We start from the raw sequence: 23,295 nt of genomic DNA, 5'->3' as shown, positions 1-23,295 counted from the left end.
AAGCTGTTAAATCAGAATTCATGGATTTAACTGTGCTTTGTATTAGCAAGCTGTGATTTTGTGAAGAAACAAATTTTGTGAATTTTAGCTGATTTCTAACATTGATTAAGTGTTATATATGTGACATTTGGATTAGAATTACTCATTCATTACCTAACAACTATTGTGCACCTTCTGTGCGCTTGGCATGAGACAAGTGCTGGGAATAGGTACACGATTTATGATTTCATGTCATCTTCAGGTCAAGTATAAGGATTTCTCACAGGGTGTTTTGGGAGCCCAGATGAAGGGAGGAGGACTGGGGAACGATTCTAGGAAAAGCCAGTGTTCCAGCTGCTTAGGAAGTATAGGAGGTCACCAAAGAAGAGAGGGAAAGAACCATGGGGTAGAACAGCTTGGATTGGGTAGGGGAATTAGATGCCCTTTGACCTTGCTAGAGAACACACTGCTAAATGAGTGTCAGTAATGAGACAATGGTCATTTATTTATGTATTTATTTACTCCACAAAGTATTTAACTGAAATTTATTATTTAGTTTGTTATTGAGTGATGTCGATTATTCATCAGGAACTGCTGGGGATACCATGGAGAGCAAGATATACACAGTTTCTGCCATCATGGAGAGTCCTATCATGACTCTGGGATTAGATCATGGACGACTCTAGTGGGAAATTAGAGAGGCTGTAATTTATCTTGTCAGCAATGGGAAGCTGTTCACGTAAGTTTAGTCAGGAGTGTGAGTGGGTCAGACTTGTGTTTTAGATGAATTACTGTGGTACTGTGTAAAGTGGGCCTATTCAGAGGAAAAAATATTTACTTATGGGGCCACTGCTGTAATACAGTTAAGATGTGATAAAGACATTAACTTGGGCTTCCCTCATATCGCAGTCGGTAAAGAATCTGTCTGCAACACAGGAGACCCGGCTTCAATTCCTGGGTTGGAAAGATCTCCTGGGGAAGGAAATGGCAACCCACTCCAGTATTCTTGCCTGGAGAATCCCATGGACAGAGCAGCCTGGCAGGCTACAACCCATGGGGTCGCAAGAGTCGGACACGACTTAGCAACTAAACCACCACCAAAGACATTACCCAAGACAGTGGAAATCATGAGAGTTAGAGAGTAACCTATTTGGGAATTAGGATGTAAAATGATAAACTGATGACTGCTTGGTGGGAGGTATGACGGAGAGGGAGGAGTTGATGACTCCTTTGTGTTTCTACCTTTTTTGATTAAATGGATTGATGATATCATCACCAACCAAGAATAGGAGAATTCAGTTTAGAAAATAAACAAAAAATTTTTTCCTGATAGTAAACCTCTGAAATTCAAAAGAATAGTCTGAAATCTATATAATATTTGTGATTTTCAAACTGAATATTTTTGACATTTTTACTTTTCTTCTCTAAGCAATGTGGAATAAAATGGTGAACATTGTATAAGAATAAACATAAGAGATTATTGGAGTGCTTAGACCTTCTATCACCACCCATAAACATCCATGAAATTATTTAACTGGGCCTTCAAAACAAGTATCTGCTATCACATTGTAATTTGTTTATTGTATGTGAATTTTGCATTAAAATCATAAGACAATAATATTTAGTTCCTTTTAAATGGCAAAAAAATGGAGAGAAAAAAATGTATTTTTAGCTTAAGAAAGTGACACAGTTGGAATAAGAATCCAAGTGGTTTCTGCTTCACTGCTTTTTCCAAACAAAATTTCCTGCGTTACTACCTCATAAACTGCATATCTCCATTTCACATAATTTTTAATTAAGCTTTATAGCCAAGTTGGCACTTGTAATCCTTATATTCTGATAAGTGACATGGAATTGTCTAAAGTCCAATCCTGTTTTTTAATGACGTTAGTCTAAAACTTGAAACCTTATGCAGCTCTTCTAGTAGTTATTCTTTTAATCTATAATTAACCTGTTTCCATAGGAGAATTTATTTATATACTGTTCATACAATAACTTATTACTCTGGGTATCTTCTATTACATAAAATACTTTGAAATGTTTTTAATCCTTGAAAGAGTCCTAATAGTCTGGTTGCAGTTACTTAATAGAGTCAGGAGTTTAAATTTGAGATTGTAGTTACACATCCATCTTCCATATCTTGCTTCCTATCACAGAAATTTTTTTGAACGGGTTCCTGGTGCTATTTCTGCCATTTGCTTACATATATTCTGTTCCAAGAGGGCACACCCTGTGAGTGTGGGAATAAAACTTGTCTGGGCAGAGACTCCAGTGCTGCAATTATCTTACATGAAGCTATTGGCTTGCTTGATTTCTCCAGAGAGTTTGGTAATGTAGCTGAAGAATACTCCTTCTTCTGCTCTGCTCTCAGCCATGGTTGTTTTTTCAATGCGCCATTTTCCATCTTAGTGAAATTAGCTCACCTCTAACCTTGAATAACATGAGCCTTCTAATTCCGACCCATGGCTGAAATCAACTTCGGAAAGACTTTATAATAAGAATTTTAGAAGGGAAGTTGTGCTTTTCAAAACTGCCTTGTCAATTGGAGTGCTTCTGAAACTTCAAAATTCAAATTGTTACTACCAGAGAATACTTTTTTACCTTGTTACATTATAGAAAAGGGAAAACATTTGCTAACACAGAACTAATCTATATTTTTATTTATGTTTTTCATTTAAATTATTAAGGTTTAATTGAATGGAACTAACTGGACATGATTTTAATGCTGCGCATGCATGACTACTAAGCTTTTAGGGCTAGGTGAGTGTATCATAAGCGATTCCCAAATTGTCCATTTTTGGCATTCAATAAAATGCAAAATTATCAGTGCCTAGTATTGGAGCTTGGAGAAGGAAATGGCAACCCACTCCAGTGTTCTTGCCTGGAGAATCCCAGGGACGGGGGAGCCTGATGGGCTGCCGTCTATGGGGTCGCACAGAGTCGGACACAACTGAAATGACAGCAGCAGTATTGGAGCTAAAAAGCAAGACTGAATTATTACTATGACAGTAAGCACAGATGCTGGCTGCAGGTTCACTGTGTCCAAGTACCTGTACTATCTCCTTTAATCCTCAAATATGGCAATATTATGGTAGAGAGGCGGTATAAATTCATATTTAATTGATGAGCTCTGGAGGCAGGTTGTTTGAATTCTGACTCTGCAATTTTTAAGCCATGTGACCTTGGTCAAGTTACCTAACCTTTCTGTGCTTTAGTTTCCTCACCTGTAAAGAAAGGTGATGACACCTCACATATTTTGGGGAGGATTAAATGAGTTATTTATTGAATGAACGAGACCTGGAACATAGTAAATGTCCAATAACTGTCAGCTATTATTATTGTCCTATTAGGTACCTTACTTGAGATTTTATAACTTATAAATACTGGCATTATAATAGGAAATCTGAGCTCTTGAACATCACAGCCAGTGTGCTTGAACACTAGCCTTTGTTATCTCAGTAATAAAGAATACTGGCATAATTTTGAGAGCACCTTCAGGTACAAAACGATGCAGCAAAGTAATACAACGGATACACAAGACTGATCTTTTCCCGGTAAGAGCTGCCTGGCCTTTTCTGATCTCAAGGGCAATGGATATTTTTGTGAGCCAATGATGGGCAAACGTTCATTTAGGTCATGGGAACACAAAAGCAAATTCCCTATCCTCCAGGAGCTTATGGTGTAGTGGGAGAGACAGAGAGGCAAAAAAAAAAAAAAAATTATTGTAATTCAGTAAAATAATGATACAATTACTGTTGTATCACTGACTGAATGGACATGAGTTTGAGCAAACTCCAGGAGATGGTGAAGGACAGGGAAGCCTGGCGTGCTGCAGTCCATCGTGCTGCAAAGAGTTGGATACGACTGAGCAGCTGAACAATGATGACACGATAGGAACTGCACAGTATCCAGAAGGAGCAGCCTCTGCTGCTTAGTGAGCCATGGGATAAGTCACAGCATTGGAGCGGAATCTGAAGGATGAGCAGTGGCTTGTCAGGTGGAGCAGATAACGAAGGAATCTAGCAGATGCAGAACATGTGAAGCTGAGGAATGCGGAGAGAGCCTGGCATTGGGAACAATCCTTAGAACTGTTTAGAACTGTTGTAGAGTAGAATGTTTTCTGGTGTGGAATGTGGGGCACGGCAGGAGTCAGATAGGCAGGCTGGTAGAAAGCTTCTATATGTCTCTAGCTATGTTGGGTTTTTACTGATAAAGGAGTTATCAAGTTCCAGGACCAAATCCTGCTGAAAGTAACTGCAGATACAAACCGAAGCTGGCAAATTCCCAGGTAAATTTTTTTGTTTGTTCAATTAATAGATTTTATTTTATGTCATGTCACCTAAAAAGTTATTCACAACCTAAAAACTGAGAGTTGTTTTATTTGGCAGGAACTTTTAGGACTTTAAGTTAGAGAGGCAGCACCTCAAGTAACCCTGAGGGAACTACTCTGAGGAGGTGAGGGGGGAGCTAGGATTTATAGGAGATTTGCAACAAAGGGCAATAGCCAGAACATCAAAAGATTACTGTTAATGAAAGAAAACCAGATATGTCAAGTTAAGGAATTTAGCGCTTTTCTATGTATGGGAAGATGTGAGAGTCTGGACTCACTGAAATTATTCCTGTAATATGCTCCTCAGCTATTTGGGGCCAGCATGCTACATTTTCATAGCCTGAGTTTCCTCAGGTCTCACCATATTGCAGAATTTCCACTGTATTAGATATCATATTTTCTTTATCCATTAATTCGTGGATTTACATTGTTTCCACATCTTGGTTAGTGTGAAAAGGGCTGCAATGAACATGGGAGTGTTAAAAGGCAATGTATGGAATGGAATAAAACACTTGCAAACAATATATCTGATAAGGGATTCATCTCCAAAATAGAGATGAGTCAACAGCAAAAAGACCCAAAAGTCAAAAGATAAAAAACCTTAACAAGGTGATTAAAAAATGGGTTAAGGATTGCATAGTCATTTCTAAAGGTTTTTTGATGTGGACCATTTTTCACTTTCACTTTCACTTTCATGCATTGGAGAAGGAAATGGCAACCCACTCCAGTGTTCTTGCCTGGAGAATCCCAGGGACAGGGGAGCCTGGTGGGCTGCCATCTATGGGGTCACACAGAGTCGGACACGACTGAAGCAACTTAGCAGGAGCAGCAGCATTTTTCTAAAAGTCTTTATTAAATTAGTTACAGTATTGTTTCTGTTTTATGCTTTGGTTTCTTGGCAAGAGGCATGTGGGATCTTAGCTCCCCGACCAGGATGAAACCTGAACCCCTTGCACTGGAAGGTGAAGTCTTGACCACTGGACCATCAAAGAAGACAACAAATGGCATATGAACAGGTATATGAAAAGATGTTCAAAGTCATCAGTAAAATGCAAACTCAAACCATAACAAGATATCACCTCACACTGTTCACAATGGCTATTGTGAAAGAAAACAAAAAACAAAAAACATTAACTTATTCTAAGTGTCTCTTAGAATATAAGATTGTAAGCTCATTATGTGTGTTAATTTTCTTTTAGAAATTCTATCTCCCTCTACCCTCTTATTTTTCCCCTCTCCCCTTTCCCCACCCCTTACTAACTGGTATGATTATTTCCACTCATCTCTCAGGCTTTCAGTTCAGATTGGGATTATATCAAGGCATTCTGGGCTTTTGCTCTTGAGTGATGTTGAAGACATGATTGATCTACATGCAGAACAACTGGCTGACTTCAGTTCCATTTCTGTTGGCATTAAGTCTTTTCCCTCATCAGCCCCAAGCAGCAGAACAATAATTTACCTTTCCTCACCGCTGGCGCCCGCCCTGCCCTGCCCCGCCCTCTTTCATTAATGGGCAGGGAAGCCACACTCAAGCCCCTACCTTCAGTGAGTTTGTTGATATTTTTCAGAGGTCACATTTTGTACTTCCTTCCTAGGAGACCTTAGCTCTGAGCTGCCACTTCCTGATTTTGATCAGTAGAATTATTGGGTTGGCCAAAAGTTTGTTTGGGTTTTCCATAACATCTTCTTGAAAAACCTGAACAAATGTTTTGGCCAATCCAGTATCTGTGTTACTTTAGTCCTAGAGATGTCTTCTTATTTTCTCTTTTGCATTTTATTTTATTTTACATATTTCTGATTACTTTTTAACAGAATTTATAATCAGTAATTATCTATTTATTTGTCTTGAAGATAAGCATAAAATTTTCATCATGATATCTTATTTACTATAGAAATATTAATGCTTGAAAACCATGTCGCCCTTTAACAAGTTTTCTTGAGACATAATTTGATAGATTATATAATGATATATTAGTTTTAGGTATATAACATAATGGTTCCATATTTGTGCATATTGTAAAATGATCACCACAATAAGTAAGTCACCACACATATTCACAAATTATTTCCTTTGATGAGAATTTTTAAGATTTACTCTCTGAGCAAATTTCAATATTATTTCAATAGTGTGCTATACAATATTATTAACTATAGTCATCATGCTGCACACTGTACTAGTTATTTCTTTTATAACTGGAACTTTGTACCTTTTGATACCCTTCAGCCATTTCACTCACCATCCACACCTAAGCTCTGGCAACCACCATATTTGTTCTCTGTATCATGAGCTCACTTTTTTTTTTTTTTTAAATAATCCACTTATAAGTGAGATAATAAGGCACTGCTATTTGTCTTACTAATTAATTTCATTTAGCATAATGCCCTCAAGTTACATCCATGTTGTCACAGATGGCAAGATTTTCTTTCTTTAGTGGAAGAATAATAATCCATTATATGTGTATATTTATATGTATATGTATGAATTCAGTTCAGTTCAGTTGCTCAGTTGTGTCCGACTCTCTGCAACACCATGGACGGCAGCATGCCAGGCCTCCCTGTCTATCATCAACTTCTGGAGTCTACCCAAACTCATGTCCACTGAGTCAGTGATGCCATCCAACCATCTGATCCTCTGTTGTCCCCTTCTCCTCCTGCCCTCAATCTTTCCCAGCATCAAGGTCTTTTCCAATGAGTGAGCCCTTCTCATCAGGTGGCCAAAGTATTGGAGTTTCAGCTTCATCATCAGTCCTTACAATGGATATTCAGGACTGATTTCCTTTAGGATGGCTGCTTGGGTCTCCTTGCAGTCCAAGGGACTCTCAAGAGTCTTCTCCAACACCCCAGTTCAAAAGCATCAATTCTTCAGTGCTCAGCTTTCTTTAGAGTCCAACTTTCACATCCATACATGACTAATGGAAAAACCATAGGCTTGACTAGACGGACCTTTGTTGGCAAAGTAATGTCTCTGCTTTTTAATATGCTGTCTAGGTTGGTCATAACTTTTCTTGCAAGGAGTGAGTGAAGTCGATCAGTCATGTCCGACTCTTTGCAACCCCATGGACTGTAGCCTACCAGGCTCCTCAGTTCATGGAATTTTCTAGGCAAGAGTATTGGAGTGGGTTGCCATTGCCTTTTCCAAGTAAGTGTCTTTTAATTTCATGGTTGCAGTCACCATCCACAGTGGTTTTGGAACCACCCCCACACACAAAAAATTCTGTCACTGTTTTCACTGTTTCCCTATCTATTTGCCATGAAGTGATGGGACCAGATGCCATGATCTTAGCTTTCTGAATGTTGAGTGTTAAGCCAAATTTTTCACTTTCATCAAGAGGCTCTTTAGTTCTTCTTCGGTTTCTGCCATAAGGGTGGTGCCATCTGCATATCTGAGGTTATTGGTATTTCTCCCGGCAATCTTGATTCCAGCTTGTGCTTCTTCCAGCCCAGCATTTCTCATGATGTACTCTGCATATAAGTTAAATAAGCAGGGTGACAATATATAGCCTTGGCATAACGCCTTTTCCTATTTGGAACCAGTCTGTTGTTCCATGTCCCGTTCTAATTGTTGCTTTCTGACCTGCATGCAGATTTCTCAAGAGGCAGGTCAGGTGTCTGGTATTCCCATCTCTTGAAGAATTTCCCCCAGTTTGTGGTGATCCACACAGTCAAAGACTTTGGCATAGTCAATAAAGCAGAAATAGATGTTTTTCTGGAACTCTCTTGCTTTTTCGATAATCCAGCAGATATTGGCAATTTGATTTCTTTTTCCTCTGCTTTTTCTAAATCCAGCTTGAACATCTGGAAGTTCATGGTATGTATTTGATTAATATATATACATATATATATTAAAGATTTATATATATATATTGAAGATTTTAATGAATTTGCTAATGAGCATGAAAAGATTTATTTATATATATATATATATATATATATATATATATATATATACACACGCATACACGCACCACATTTTCTTTATCCATTTATCCATCAATGGATAGTTAGGTTGTTTTCACATATTGGCTACTGAAAATAATGCTTCAATAAACATGGGGTGCATATGTCCTTTCAAGTTGGTGTTTGTGTTTTCTTCAGACCAATACCCAGAAGTGGAATTGCTGAATCATTTGTAGTAGTTCTATTTTTAATTTGTTGAGGAATCTCCATACTGTTTTCCATAGTGACTCCACCACTTTACTGAATGTAAGCTTCTTGATACAAGAACTTATTCATTTATATCTCACTGCTTTCTAGAATAGTTCCTTGGATATAATTGGATTCTGCAAACAAAATCCAATCCAATACCAGTTTCTTTATAAACTGAGTAAATAAATAAAAGTTTAATATACAAAAGGAATTTCTATATTTCAAAAGTTTTTAGGAGCTAATTTGAATAGTTTCCTCTTACTTCCTGTTATTCATTCTTATATCGTCAACCTCACCCTTCCTTCTGAATTGCCTCCTCATATTAGGAACATGATCAAGTAATTCCCATGTTAAAAAGAAAATCTCTGAGGATGCTTTAAAATGAATGGATTTTAAGTTGATGATAAAGCAAACTATAATACCACATATGTACATGTAGAGGTTTTAAGATAACTGAATTGATAATAAAAGTGCTAAAATTACTTAACATGTAAACTTAATAACAATCCATTTTTCTTGCCTGTTGATTCATTTTTTTGAGCCTATTAGTTTATGGATAGATCCATAAATTGGTAAAAAAAAATCACATTGCATATTTAACCCACATGGAAAATATCCATTTATTTTTATACTAAAGGATAAAAATTTATAGCCATGAGTTAAACCTCTTTATAGAAGTTGGGTACTGATATTTTTGTGAGTGGTTACTTTTTTCATGCTCACTCACAAATTAATTAAAATCTTTAATTCACATTTTAATTGAATTTCAGAATGACAGTTTGACTTTTGATTTATATATGTTTTGACTAAGAAATTTATTTTTGTTCATAAAATCTTTTCGGAATCACTGTAACTTAGGTGTCATATGAGGAAAATTAATTTAATTTAATAAAGCATCTCAGAAATAAGTATATATAAATTACTTTGTTGCTTTATAATCTTTAGAAACTTGTTCCTTTCACTTGAAAACAATTTTCTCCCAGAGAGTGTTATATCTTGGCAAGGATTAAATAAATTGAATCATCTGAGATTAGATTTTGTTGAAAGGTCAGGATGATTTTAGATTTTAAAAGTTATGAAGTTTCAGTCCTGATTCTATTATGAATTTATTAAAATTCTATTAGAAATTTATTAAGGTAAATCATGTTTGTCCTTTACCTGATGATAGAAGAGGTTACTTTTACATTAAATATTGTTTGTGTACAAGTAGGATATATTTTAAAAACATGCACACCAGACACACACCCCATTTTACAACTTTAAAGATTTGCTGTTTGGGTGAGCGTTAATCATTTCTAGGAAGAAACTGGCAGCTAAATAGACAATAGCAGCTACTTAGACAATATGTCTAAGTAGACAATAGATTTCCATTTTTCCATCCAGAAACATTTTTCCTACATAAATGTTTTTTGTTTTACTTTTTACGAATGCAATTTTTTGGTTAAAACATTATTTGAATGGGTTTTCCATTTCATATCCGTATTCTTATCTGATTTGATTTTAATAATGACAGAATCTGAAAGATGTTTTTGTAGTTCATTATAATATTTTTTAAATGCTAAAAATACTTTTTATTCAGTTTTCAAAGTTAATATACTTTACTTATTATAGTGAAGTAATAAGGTGATTTTAAAGGAATATGTTAATTAGGTCCCATTTGTTTATTTTTGCTTTTATTTCCAATATTCTGGGAGGTGGGTCATAGAGGATCCTGCTGTGATGTATGTCGGAGAGTGTTTTGCCTATGTTCTCCTCTAGGAGTTTTATAGTTTCTGGTCTTACGTTTAGATCTTTAATCCATTTTGAGTTTATTTTTGTGTATGGTGTTAGAAAGTGGTCCAGTTTCATTCTTTTACAAGTGGTTGACCAGATTTCCCAGCACCACTTGTTAAAGAGATTGTCTTTAATCCATTGTATATTCTTGCCTCCTTTGTCGAAGATAAGGTGTCCATATGTGCGTGGATTTATCTCTGGGCTTTCTATTTTATTCCACCTTAAAAGCTTCTGCACATCAAAGGAAACTATTAGCAAGGTGAAAAGACAGCCTTCAGAATGGGAGAAAATAATAGCAAATGAAGCAACCGACAAACAACTAATCTCAAAAATATACAAGCAACTCCTACAGCTCAACTCCAGAAAAATAAACGACCCAATCAAAAAATGGGCCAAAGAACTAAATAGACATTTCTCCAAAAAAGACATACAGATGGCTAACAAACACATGAAAAGATGCTCAACATCACTCATTATCAGAGAAATGCAAATCAAAACCACTATGAGGTACCATTTCACACCAGTCAGAATGGCTGCGATCCAAAAGTCTACAAGCAATAAATGCTGGAGAGGGTGTGGAGAAAAGGGAACCCTCTTACACTGTTGGTGGGAATGCAAACTAGTACAGCCACTATGGAGAACAGTGTGGAGATTCCTTAAAAAACTGGAAATAGAACTGCCTTATGATCCAGCAACCCCACTGCTGGGCATACACACTGAGGAAACCAGAAGGGAAAGAGACACGTGTACCCCAATGTTCATCGCAGCACTGTTTATAATAGCCAAGACATGGAAGCAACCTAGATGTCCATCAGCAGATGAATGGATAAGAAAGCTGTGGTACATATACACAATGGAGTATTACTCAGCCATTAAAAAGAATACATTTGAATCAGTTCTAATGAGGTGGATGAAACTGGAGCCTATTATACAGAGTGAAGTAAGCCAGAAGGAAAAACATAAATACAGTATACTAACGCATATATATGGAATTTAGAAAGATGGTAACAATAACCCGGTGTACGAGACAGCAAAAGAGACACTGATGTATAGAACAGTCTTATGGACTCTGTGGGAGAGGGAGAGGGTGGGAAGATTTGGGAGAATGGCAATGAAACATGTAAAATATCATGTAGGAAACGAGTTGCCAGTCCAGGTTCGATGCACGATGCTGGATGCTTGGGGCTGGTGCACTGGGACGGCCCAGAGGGATGGTATGGGGAGGGAGGAGGGAGGAGGGTTCGGGATGGGGAACACATGTATACCTGTGGTGGATTCATTTTGATATTTGGCAAAACTAATACAATTATGTAAAGTTTAAAAATAAAATAAAATTGGAAGAATAAAAAAAAATAAAATAAAATAAAATAAAAAAAAAAAAAAAAAAAAAAAAAAAAAATAAAGGAATATGTTAAATTTGGGGACAAAGTATTGCCTTATTTTAATAGAAAATAGAATTGAGAATTCACAAGGTTTATTGCTATGCTACTACCTTCTTTTCAAGGACACGTATACAGAAGTCACTCATTTATGTTGTATCCTTTAACATCCCTTGGTAATTCCTAGTTGTCCTTAAATCTCTCTCCATAGAACATCACTATTTTCCTACTGTTATCACATCCCATATGCTTATCTAAATAAAAGTAGAGAGTTTCTGGAAGTAGTAAAACCAATAATAAATTTTTGTCTAATAATCCAGTGCTATTAGATAACAGCTTACCAATGATTAGAATAATTTTGTATAGAGGGCCATAGGGAGGATGATTGAAGGCAGGAAAAGAGGCTAAAGTTTGAATAAGGTTTAACTTTTTCTGGGTCTAAAATGAAAATAGAAGTGAACCAAAACAAAATTTCCTGCCTTAACTTGCCTGTGCAACATGTGACTATATTTACTTAATCTTTCATATGAGATTTTGTGGTCTTACTCTGTAGTTCTCAGTATGTTCTTAGAATTAGAGATATTATGATAACTGGTTATCAGAGTGATCAACTAATCATTCTTAGGCTTTTGTGTATTTGCCTGACATTTGCTAGCTGATGGTTTCATGTTTAATTGGATAAAAATGTGTTTTCCTGATAGACAGCTTTAGTTGTATAAGCAGATTTCAAGATTTTTTTCTGGGTATTCAGTCAGACATCATTTCTTTCATCTTGGAGTCATATTCTTGAAAAGGTGCATGGAGCTGTAAAAGTTTTAGCCAGAAGAACAGATTTGAATGAAAAGGCAATTAAAGAACCCAGTGTTGCTCTGCCCTGAGTGGGAGGGGAAGCTTCTATCCTAAATAATGAAGAACTGCTCCTGATCACTATTTTTTCTTAAACAGAGAAGAGGACGGAGGCTGATAATATATTTCTGTCTGTAATATATTTCTGTAATATATGTCTTCTACACTTTTTAATATATGACTCAGAGTTAACAATACATGTTGTTGGTGTCAGAGCTGACATAGTAGAGGTGCAACGGTTTTTGTTCAATAATGCATTATAATCTGCATGTATGTAGACAAAATTACCACATCATAATATGATGAGCATGGAGGAATCTCTTCTTTCTACAGAGCATAAAATTGCATATTCATTCCAGATGTTCTTTCATATAGCTTGTTTGATGAAGAGCAAAGTACACTGATGCATGATGCTGAATGCAACACAGCAGTGGCTTTATGGGTTAGGACTGTGAGGAAAAGAATGGCTATGTTTGGCTGTTCTGAACACATTTATCTTCTAAAAAAGCTACAAGAATAGTACTGTTCTTCTAAAAGCACTTCTTTTGTTTTTCACTTTTAAGGATTAAAAAAAATTTTTTTTCTTCATTGTTTTACAATGAAGTTTTCATCTTAAATGAACACCAAATATTCCCTCATTGCTTGTTTATGAATGACTTGCCAGTGTCTCTGTCCAGTCAAGTTGCTTTATCCCAAAACAATGAAACATTTCTGCATTAGACTGTGTCTTTCTTAATAAAGAATCCAGCCTTAATATTGAAAAGATTCAGCATTAAAATGCATGCCAAATATACTGCAAGGCATCTGGCTTTATTATTATTAGTATTCTAAGTGCTATTTTATTGACCTTTAGGAGGCTTTTCTCTCCTTAGATTGCAAAAGAGGTTTTCTACATTTTGATCTAATTTCATTGGTTTTCTGACAATGTAGTGCCAGATTTTATAAGGTAATTCAGTTTTTCATGATGTAGTGATAAAGGAGTAATATACTCCCAGAACCACCTGAGAGGAAGCTAGATTTTAGAAGGATTGTACTGTAGTGTGGGGATGCCAGCAGACAAGATAAAAGGACAAATAGTATCAATTTCAATCTTTATCATCCTGATAGATAAAGAATGTTTTTGCTGTTCATTCACTCAGTTGTGTCTGAGTCTTTGTGGCCCCATGGACCGCAGTACACCAGGCTTCCCTGTCCTTCACATTTCCTGGAGTTTGCTCAAATTCATATCCATTGAATCAATGGGTTACATCTAACCATCTCCACCATCCCCTTCTCCTGCCCTCAATCTTTCCCAGCATCAGGGTCTTTTCCAGTGAGTCAGTTCTTTGCATCAGGTGGCCAAAGTATTGGAGCTTCAGCTTCAGCATCAGTCCTGCCAATTCAGGGTTGATATTCTTTAGGATTGGCTGGTTAGATCTCCTTGCAGTCCAAGGGACTCTCAAGAGTCTTCTCCAAGGTCAATGGTAGTAGCTAATTAGCATTTCTCTTATCATGAACTGAGATGGATATCTTTTCCTACTTTTTATATTTAATTTTATGGGCAAACTGTATGTTCACAGCCTTTGCTTGTTTTTACATTGAAAAAATATATCAGTTTTTTTTCTTATTGAATATTAGGAGCTATTTTTATTTTAATAACATGCAAATTGCAAATTCTTTCCCCAGTCCCTTGTTTTTTGACTATCTCCATGGTACTTTTTGATATATATAATTTTTGAAGTCAGATCTTCTTGATTTTGACAGAGAATCAAAATGGGTAATAGTTTTGTGTCATAGTTTAAAAGGGCTTTCTGAGTTTAAAATAATCAATAATCAAGTGGATTCTTCTTGTAATTTTATAGTTTCACTTCCCTATTTAAATCATGTATTCATTTTGAATTTATCAATTTGAATATATACAATAGAATATTACTTAACTCATCAGTGGCCACATGATTGGAAAAGGTCAGTTTTCATTCCAGTCCCAAAGAAAGGCAATGCCAAAGTGCAGGGAGTGAGCTCTGCCCGTGGCAAAGGTCATGAGGAAGGAGGCTTGGCATACGCAAAGGCGGGATCAAGCCTCAGGAGTCTCCCTGGAAATTCTCGAGCATCTACCCCCAAAACCAGAGTCTGCCTACTTTCTGCTTTGTGCTTTCACCTACACCTCAGACTTTACGGGGGGCGCTGTCCCCCACTACCTCTCTCTGAAACAAGAGTTAGCTTACAGCTCCAGTTAATAATTCCTGGGTGTGACAGTGTTTAACTTACAAACTCCTTTGGAAATCCTCTAGCCTGCCTGAATAGGTTTTTCCGGCCACATGTGATTGCTCAGAGCCTCCCAACTGTGAGAGGCATGAGATGTTCTAAACTGTCTAAATACAGATTCCTTTGAGCAGTTAAAAGATTGATTAGAAATTGTATTGGTGAAGGGTTTTTCACTTGTTGGGCCAATGTTTGCTGCTAAGTCTCCATATCCCTTACCTGCTGTGTCCCTGGCAGTGTATTGATTAATATAATTGGTGTAAATAGTAGCTTTAGTGTTTGTAACCTGGGACCCTTGAGTTAATTCTTTTTCTTGTTATAGCCCACCACACCTTTGCTCTGTAGGAATGCAAGTTTATCTAATGCTTTTGGAGGGTGGAGCTTGACTTATCACCTTTAGAGAAAAATAAGTTTTCTGAAGAAAGGGTCTTAAAATGTTAACAGGCCTCCAGGCCAGAAGATGATGCAAATCACCTAAACTTTTGCATATCATATGTTTGCAGGAAGAAAGCCTAGCTTACTGCATGACTCTACCCCTTCCCCCATTATCCTCTATGCATAACTTAAGGTATAAAAACTACTTTGGAAAATAAAGTGCGGGCCTTGTTCACCAAAACTTGGTCTCCCCATGTCGTTCTTTCTCTCACCCTCTGGCTGAATTATTCAGCCTCTTTTCTTCACTGAATTTTCCTACTGAGCTATCCTTATTCTATTACTCTTTATATCCTTAATTAACGTTTAATTAAGCAGTTGTTTCCTGATCCTCGCCGACGCGGTCCCCGCTTCGAATTCCCTGGATCCACCGGGGCTGGACCCCGGCACCAAAGAATGTTCAAACTATGGAACACTTGTGCTCATTTCACATGTTAGCAAGATTATACTCAAAATCCTTCAAGCTAGGCTTCAGCAGTATGTGAACCGAGAACTTCCAGATGTACATACTTGGTTTCAAAGAAGCAGAGGAATCAGAGATCAAATTGACAACATCTGTGGATCATGGAGAAAGCAAGGAAGTTCCAGAAAAGCATCTGCTTCTACTTCATTGACTACACTAAAGCCTTTGACTGTGTGGATCACAACAAACTCTGCAAAATTCTTAAAGAGATGGGAGTACTAGATTACCTTACCTGTCTCCTGAGAAACCTGTATGTGGTTCAAGAAGTAACACTTAGAATTGGACATGAAACAACTGATTGGTTCAAAATTGGGGAAAGAATATGACAAGGCTGTGTATTGTCACCCTGCTTATTTAACTTTTATGCAGAGTACATTCTGTGAAATGTTGAGCTGGATGAATTACAAGTTGGAATCAAGATTGCTGGGAGAAATATCAACAACCGCAGATATGCAGATGACACCGCCCTTATGGCAGAAAACAAAGAGGAGCTAAAGAGCCTTTTGATGAAAGTGAAAAATGAGAGTAAAAGAGATGGTTTGAAATTCAACATTCAAAAATACTAAAATCATGGCATCCAGTCCCATCACTTCATGGAAAATAGATGGGGAAAAAGTGGAAGCAGTGACAGATTTTCTTGGGCTCCAAAATCACTGTGGATGGTGACTGCAGTCATGAAATTAAAAGATGCTTACTCCTTGGAAGGAAAGCTTTGACAAACCTAAACAGTGTATTAAAAAGCAGAGACATCACTTTGCCAACAAAAAAGGTCCATATAGTCAAAGCTATAGTTTTTCCAATAGTCATGTGAAAGTTGGACTCTAAAGAAGGTTGAGTGCCAGAGAATTGATGCTTTTGAATTGTGGTGTTGGAGAAGACTCTTGAGAGTCCCTTGGACAGCAAGATCAAACCAGTCAGTCCTAAAGGAAATCAACCCTGAATATTCATTGGAAGTATTGATGCTGACGCTGAAGCTCCAAATACTTTGGCCACCTGATACAAAGCACTGACTCATTGCAAAAGACCTTGATGCTGGTAAAGATTGAAGGCAAAAGGAGAAGGCGGCGGCAGCAGATGATGGTTAGATAGCATCACTGACTCAATGGACATGAGTTTGAATAAACTCTTGGAGAAAGTGGATAAAAAGGAGCCTGGTGTGCTGCAGTCTGTGGGGTCACAAAGAGTCAGACATGACTTAGTGACTGAACAGCAACAACAACAACATAAAAAGAATGAATTATTGCCCTTTGCAGCAATATGGACAGATCTAGAGATCATCCTACTAAGTGAGGTAAAGCCGAGAAAGAAATATAATATGATATCACTTATAAGTAGAATCTAAAAAGTTGATATAAATAATCTTGTCTACAAAATACAAATAAACTCACAGACATGTGGTTACAAAGGAGAAAAGGATAGGTGGAGAGATAAATTAGGAGTTTGGGATTAACATATACACAGTACTATATATAAAATGGACTTCCCTGGTGGCTCAGATGGTAAAGCATCTGCCTACAGTGTGGGAGACCTGGGTTCAATCTCTGGGTTGGGAAGATCTCCTGGAGAAGGAAACGGCAACTCACTCCAGTATTCTCTCCTGGAAAATCTCATGGACAGAGGAACCCGGTAGGCTACAATCCATGGGGTTGCAGAGTCGGACACGACTGAGTGACTTCAGTCACTCATGTATAAAATAGACAAACAACAAGGTCCTACTGTTTAGCACAGGAAACTGTATTCAATATCTTATAATAAACCTAAAAAAGCTTCCCAGGTGGTTCAGTGGTAAAGCATCTGCCAATGCAGGAGATTAGGGTTCAATCCCTGGGTCAGGATAATCTGCTGGGGGAGTAAATGGCAACCCACTGCACTATTCTTGCCTGGAAAATCCCGTGGACAGAGGAGCCTGATGGGCTACTGTCCATAGAGTCACAAGAGTTGGACATGTCTTAGCAACTAAACAACAACAGAAATAACCTAAAATGTACAAAATGTGAAAAAGAATACATACATAAATATATATAATGGAATATCTTTTCTGTATACCTGAAAGTATCACAACATTGTGAATCAACCATAATTAAAAAGTAAAAATTTTACAATAAATTTAAAAAATTAAAAAATCATATCTATTTTGAATTTATCAAGGTATAGGATATGAGGCATGAATCCAGCTTAATTATTTTTTTCTAGATAGCTACTTAGTTGTCCTAAACCCGCTGTTGTATAAATCATATAGGTTCCCCAACTTGTTTGAGATATCCCTTTTATACACTAAATTTCCACATGCATCTAGGTATATTTCTTGACTTTCCATTCTATTATTTTTATTATCCTGTCTCCCACACTTAAAAAATGTGATGCTCTAAGATTTGCTTTAGTATAGGATAGTCAGTTGCCCACTGGAGTTTTCCTGACTAGAGATCAAACTGAGTAGTGGATTTGCTGAGTTGTAGATTCTGCTCACTTTCTGATATACTAGATAATTTCCAAAGAATTTGTACCAAATCAGCTGAACAGTAGTCTGTGAGATTTTGTAGTTTCACATATGGAGATTTATGACTTTAATGACAATCTAGTGGGAGTAAAATGATTTCTTATTGTGATTTTAACATATTTTAAAAATCGCTAATGAGATTATCTTTTTATAGGTTTTTTAAAAAGTGTTTCAGTTTCCTTTTTAATGAAATGTCTGTTTTGTTTCTTGCTCATTTTTCGCTTGAGTTTATTTTCTCTTCCTTATCGATTTTTAGGAGTTTTTTGGTATGATGTCATTTTAAGTAATGTTTTTTCTAGGAAATGGTCAGTTTCAGTTTCCAATATTGTCAAAAGCTTTTAATAGTATTCTTTTATTAGTCTTAAAAATTCTGCCACACTATAGATTTATGCCTTTTATCTTAATCAGTTATGTTGGTGTATTGTCAATTTCATTAACTTTTCAAAGAATAAGGTTTTATTTTTGTTTACTATTACATTGAACTTTGTTTTCTGTATTATTAATTTCTGCTCTTTCCTTATATTGAATCATCTTCATAGTTTTTTATGTTTTTTCTTTTTCTACTTTTAAAGTTCTATCTAAATTAGTTTTCAGTCTTTCTTCTGTTCTAATATCAAAATTTAAGACTGTGTTTACCCAATCCAAGTACTAACCATTCCTGACCCTGCTTAGCTTCCGAGATCAGACAAGATCACACATATTCAGGGTAGTATGGTCGTAAAGTTGCTTTCTTATATAATTATTTTCAATACTTAAGTTATTCAGGTGATACTTTTTTTTTAATGGAAGCAATTTCATTTCTTTTCTGAGGGTCTAAATCACATCTTCACAGTAGTATTTTGCATATCTTTGCTACAATGACCACGTTTTGGGGGAATACTTATCTTTTCTTGGCTTTGATCTCAGTTGGTTAGTAGATTCTGATTTATAGGTGCATATGTTTACTTTTAAAAAATAATTTATTTATTTTTTTATGGCTGTGCTGGGTCTTCATTGCTGTGCAATCTTCTCTCTAGTTGTAGCGAGTGGGGGCTACTCTCTAGCTGTGTTGCACAGGCTTCTCATTGCGGCAGCATCTCTTGTTGCAGAGCAGGGGCTGTAGGGCAGGTGGGCTTCAGTAGTTGCAGCACGGTGCTCAGTAGTTGTGGCTCCTGGGCTTCAGAGCACAGGCTCAATTGTGGTGGTGCATGGGCTTAGTTGCTCCATGGCATGTGGGATCCTCCTGGATCAGGGATTAAATCCGTGTCTCCTGCACTGGCAGGCAGATTCTTCACCATGGAACCACCAGGGAAGCCCTCATGTGTTTACTTCTAATTTTGCTTAGGCTGACTGCTTTGTCTGATTCTATTTACTGTTTCCACTTACTGGAATGAAGTGGGCAGAACAACCCACCCTGAGGGATCTATTAGGAGATTCCCCTCTTTTCTTGTATGTTTCAGTCATGAAGCAACTGTCCTACCTCTCTGTCCTAAGATGCAGGGAATCTGTTGCTTCTCTTTGGGTAAGATGTAGGCATCATGGAAAGGCTGATCATTATCCATGCTCCTTTGTTTGCCTCCTGGTCACTTCCGCATCTGAAATATTGGGTCTTTTTGTGTGCAAGTGTTTGAAGCTTCTCCCACCTTAAAACAAACAAAAAAAATCCAAACTTTCTTCTACAATTTTTTTTGGAATATAAGTGCTCAGTCATTTCAGTCAGTCTGACTCTGCAACTCATTGGACTGTAGCCCGCCAGGCTCCTCTGTCCACAGGATTCTCCGGGTAAGAATACTGGAGTGGGTTGCCATGCCCTTCTCCAGGGGAACTTCCCAACCCAGGGACTGAATCCACGTACCCTGTACCTCCTGCATCGCAGGCAGATTCTTTACTGCTGAGCCTCTGGGGAAGCCCATTTTGGAATCTAGTTTAATATATCTTAGTATTGTTTGTGTTCTACAGTGTTGTCCCTACAGACTATTTTATTCCCTTTACCCTAACAGGCAATATTCCTAAGGCCTCTTTACAGACTCCTTGAATGCACTGATTTTTAAGGAGACAATATAATAGTTGAGAATATAATGTTGCTACTTACTATGTGATTATGGAAAGTTGTTAATGTCAATTTCCTATTTGTCAATATTGGTATAATTACAAAATATAACTCATGAGTGTTAAATGGAATGTATCAGAGCCTGATACATAGGAGGCAGTCAGTACAATGTTTGTTATTAACAGTATCTTACACTTCTTCCTCAGGCTAGAAGTAATTTGAATTGGAGTTGATAAAATTTGGTTAGAAAATAACTTGCTAGATTTAAGTAACTCTGATATGCAGGATTTTGAATAATGATTGGATTTACAGATTTTCTGGATTGTCTTTTCAGTACACTGTCTTTTCATTTTGTTGGCCATAAAATCATGGGTGATGTATATATATATATATATATATATATATATATATATACACACACACACACACATAGTATATGTATAATGTATATGTCTATTAATACATAATAACTATTTGAGTTTTTTTGGTTCTAAGTAGTAGAAACAGTCTTTGAAAAAGGACTTTTTTAAAGGATAAAACATCACTCACAGAACCAAAGGAAGAGATCAGTATTTTGCAGCCTGTTTCATAAATATCAAATTTGGCCACTGTCAATATTCTATTCAATACTATAAAAGGAAAATGAAATGAGTGTTAACTTACACAATGCACATATGTACATATGATAATACTTATTCAGAAAGTGGGAGAATAAACATATAGGCTAGAGTTCTCATTTTTGCAGATAGACAAGGTAAATTTCATTTTGCTTTTCCTCTACCTATTCCATGTTTCTCTTCCATTTGGACAGGATCCTGGTTTTCTTGGTATATTTTTCTTAGTGATATGATCCAATCCTTCATTTTTAATAGGACTCAGTGGTCCTTTCTGTATATGCTTGAAGCACATTCACTGATTATCATTACTGTACAACAATCCCCCTGAGTTCTATCCTAATTCTTCCCAATCCTGACTATAGAGCAGAAATCCTGTTTATTCTTGATAGTCAATATCAAACAATAGCATAGCTGCAATTTTAAACTCTTTGCCTAGAGACAGGATAAAATCAAAATAATCAGGATACAGCCTCTGTTTCTCACTCAGAGAAACCATTATTGTGTTCATTAGTATACACATATCTTCCTTGGGTACTAAAACTTATAGAAAAGCAAATCTCTGGGCTCAAAAGCAAACAGTTGTCATGAAGAATACTAGATACAATTATAGGAGCCTTGTCTGCCCTGTTTCCCCTTCAAACTAAGACTTGCACATTTTTGAGAAACAGAACCATGTGTATCAGTCATTGGTTTAGAGAAAATAACACATCCTGTAAGTCAGCATACCAAACTTACAAAAGTCTTGTCTGCAAATTGATAATGCAGCTGTTTCCAATAAGGCATTTGGCTATTCTATAGGATTATTTCCTGTGGACATCAGCTTGCTAATTTAAAAATGTGAAGCTGGTACTTTAGTTGAAGGCAGTATTTTATGGGTTGCTTCCTTGGCAATGAAAAAGTCACAGTTTAATTGAACAATTACCAGATAGCTGCTTGTTTCCTTAAGACATCATGTTTGGCCACTACTGCTGGTAAATTGGACATTAATAACAATGACTCACATTCACACTCAGCTTATACATCTGGGTTATTAAGGCTCCATTTATGGGGACTGATGTTAGAATGAGGTACAAATATTTTCATGATCTGGGCATTTTCCAAGTATTCTACTCACACACTTTTCTCCAAGCCTCCTTTCCTTCAATTTTTTAATCATCTCACCAATTCTTTACCATCTAGCCAGATATTGGCCTCTAACTGCCCAAGAATCGGAGTAAATTCTTGCCTTTATGGTAGAGTACCAGAAAGTATTCTGCCAAATGCTTTGTCCAGTGGGAGTATTTAAAGTGTTATTTGTAATAATTCAAAGGTTTCAGTAATCTCTCTCTTAATATTGAGACTATGTGAACATACGGGTATATCTCTGTATATGTCTGTGTATAAACATGCACCATTATGATCTAAAAAGAACATTATATAATTTAAGAAGAAAATCATAAAAAGGAATAGATTTGGGGCTATGGAATCAGAGAATCTAGTAGATTGTGTTTCTATTAGTAGAACCAGATGATTTACATATATAAGTAGATGATAGGAAGGCTACTGTTATATTAAAAAGTGAAGAGTAACCTTCTTTCACAGATAGCAAAGAGGCACATTTTGTATTAGCTCACCAGTCTGCCACTCGGTGCATTTTTGACAACTTAGGGTTAACACACCCGAAGGCAGTTTAAGTCCTAAGAACTACTGAATAAATTCTTTGAATTAATTTTATCCTCTATTCTGGTTCTTATTTTTGAGTTCACAATTTCTTTTAATTTTATTATATTTTTTCTTAAGCTCTAGATCCATTGGCAACTCTTACATGACATAAATGCTTCAAAAGGTTTTAACCTAGGGAAATTTTTTTTTTCTTTTCATGTGAACATATTCTACCATTTTAAGATATTTTGTTTAGAGTAGATGCATTTCAGCTGCACATGTTCAGAAAACCTCTTGTGCCTATCGAAAGAAGAATTCCAGGGCAGAACGATAATACCTATGGTCTTGCTGAGGCTTAGAGTTTTCTTTCCCTTTGAGCTGCGCTTTGTTAAGAAATACTCTCCATATTACAGAAGAACAGGGAAAGTGAGATCCCTAGTGAACAGTTTTTTTCTGGTAGCAACTTTATTGAGATAAATGATTTATATTCCATATAATTCATCCTTTCAAGTGTACAATTTAATGATTTTTTCATATATTCCTTACCAAACATATTTCTATTATGATAGTTTTAAAAAATGAACCCAAGAAAATGGTGGAGTAGGAAGATGTTGAGCTCACTTCCTCTCCAGAGACACCAAAATTATAACTATTTACAGAGCAACTCTCATCTATGAGAATGAATTGAAAACTAGCAGAAAAGATTTTACACAACTGAAGAGATAAAGAAGGAATCACAATGAGATGGGTTGGGGGGGTGGAGGTGTGGTATAGTCAAGACCCCAAATCCATATGTGATCCACAAAAGGAAGAATAATCACTATTGCAGAGTTTCTTTGTAAGGAGCAAGGAGTCCAAACCCAATATTAAGTTCCCAACCTGAAGGTCCTGCGCTGGGAAGATAGCCCCAGGACATTTGACT

The sequence above is a fragment of the Bos indicus x Bos taurus genome, chromosome 2, assembly GCF_003369695.1.
Source record: "Bos indicus x Bos taurus breed Angus x Brahman F1 hybrid chromosome 2, Bos_hybrid_MaternalHap_v2.0, whole genome shotgun sequence".
NCBI classification, from domain to species: Eukaryota; Metazoa; Chordata; class Mammalia; order Artiodactyla; family Bovidae; genus Bos; species Bos indicus x Bos taurus.
Note: the sequence above shows the minus strand (reverse complement) of the source record.